The sequence below is a fragment of the Halyomorpha halys genome, unplaced genomic scaffold (assembly GCF_000696795.3).
Source record: "Halyomorpha halys isolate HHAL.00 unplaced genomic scaffold, Hhal_1.1 Scaffold587.1, whole genome shotgun sequence".
NCBI classification, from domain to species: Eukaryota; Metazoa; Arthropoda; class Insecta; order Hemiptera; family Pentatomidae; genus Halyomorpha; species Halyomorpha halys.
The window spans coordinates 1,128,278-1,130,176 of NW_027109405.1; the positions used below are offsets into that span (position 1 = coordinate 1,128,278).

General features: G+C 33.9%; 1 protein-coding gene across 7 annotated transcripts in view; it reads left to right on the forward strand.

Moving 5' to 3' along the window:
• Positions 1 to 1,899, forward strand: part of LOC106684518 (kinesin-like protein KIF18A) — a 27,824-nt gene that overhangs the window by 22,039 nt on the left and 3,886 nt on the right. The gene's annotated exons all lie outside the window — the stretch shown is intronic.

The window sequence follows — 1,899 nt, forward strand, 5'->3', positions numbered from 1 at the left end:
TATTTACCTCACCAAAAAAGGCTGCTTGGTTATAAACAATGTGTTGGATAAACGTTAATTATAACTTTCGACTTATATATAAAAATAAAATATTAGTTTCCTTTTTTATCTCATTAACTGGTCATTGAGTTTCATGAGTAATACTGAGCTTAGGAAGGGGTAAGAAACCTCATATTGGCCACCATTTCAAATCAAAAAAGCAGATGGTAATGCAGAGTTCCTGGAATCATTCTGGAGTAATAGTAACTTTTGTTTCAAGTCCTACAAAATTGTGGAGTAAGGTTTAAAAGATCTGTGAGGAGAGAGAAAAATCTTGTGACACATAAATCAGTGTTCTTTTTGCTCTTAATGGATCCGTAGAAAAGATTCTTCTGCACTGAAATATGATTTGATAACTTTGAAAAAGTTCCACAAAATCAACTCAAATGAATAACATGTAGTTAGTAGTTGTGTTGTGGCACGCCTAGGGAGAGATATAGGGCAATTAACTAATTATAATTTGTATACTAATTAATATATGGTCCTCTAGTTAATAGATAATGTAGAGGACTCAGATGCATCAAACTGAAGAAAGAGGCAAATTCTCACTACTATGGCTTCTGTCTCAAAAGCTCTACGACTTAAAGTAACCCATAATTTTGAAATAAAATAAATACAAACTGATGTATTTGCTTGTCACAGATGAATTATTTATTTACTTGCTCGACTACTTTTTAACTAGACTGTAAACATGCTTTGTATATCCAATCATTTAGTTCTTTTGGGACATCCTGTCCATGAAAAAAGTATTTCTCTACCCTCTTGTCTGTCCTTGGTTTTCACTGATTTATAGCTTTCATCATAAATTTTGCTTCAAGTGTCTGATTATGAAAGCATGAAGGTTATGATTGTTTCAAATTTATTCTCATTGTTTGCTCTGTGTTTATGTATTCATTCAGTATATATGGACTTGTTTACATGTGTATTTGTTTAGGATATGGCTTGGTAACCAGAGGTCTAGGATTATTAATGCTCTCTATATGGTGGGTGATTAGAAATCCTTTAACAATAATTGGTGAATAAAAACGATTTTAAACAACACTATCTTTCATTTTCTTCTAGAGGTAAAAGACATTAGGTGATGGACATGAAGTTCTATAAAATATTCTGAAGTATCTCTTAAGTGTTCAATACCTAATAACACACCATCATCTGGTACTTAGGGCATCTGACTTTACCATAAGTGAGAGTTGTATGGATTAAATCTCATGTGGCATTGAACTTTTATACTTTTATTGATCAGGGAAGCCAATCAGCTGTGAAGTGAGTTGACTATATGTACAAATATGAGGCATGTTCAGAAAGTAAGAGTACTTAGAGGTGTCCTGCTGTGTGATTTTTTTTTTCTCAAAAGTTGCCAAGACTGAGGAGTAGTAGGAAAGTTTCCTGAACACAATGAACACCAAAGAACCATATTTGTATCCAAACTCGTCTCACAGTGTCTGTTTCTGTTAAATATGTCAATTAGAAATCTCACCGAGTGTGAGGTGCTCGGCTATTATAAGGTTCCTTCTCATGAAAAGACAAACTCTGACTGAAATTTCTCTGCCAAAGGAAAGTTGTTCCATGACAGTGCCGTCCACACACAGGGCATTGGACTTGTTTGTTTAGGGTAGGGAACCATCCTGCTTACTCATTCACCTTCTTGAAGACTAAAATGGGTGGAAAAAAATTTTGACCGAGGAGGTGAAACAAGAGATCTTAAAGTGGATGAAGGAGATGGTGGGAGAGCTCTATAAGGAAGGCATCAAAATGCTTGTTCCTCAGCTTTCTTAATTTTTTTAAAAATTGAGTAATCTTATTTTATGGACATGCCTTATATATATGTTTATAAGTATATTTGTATGTGTAGTATTTGTA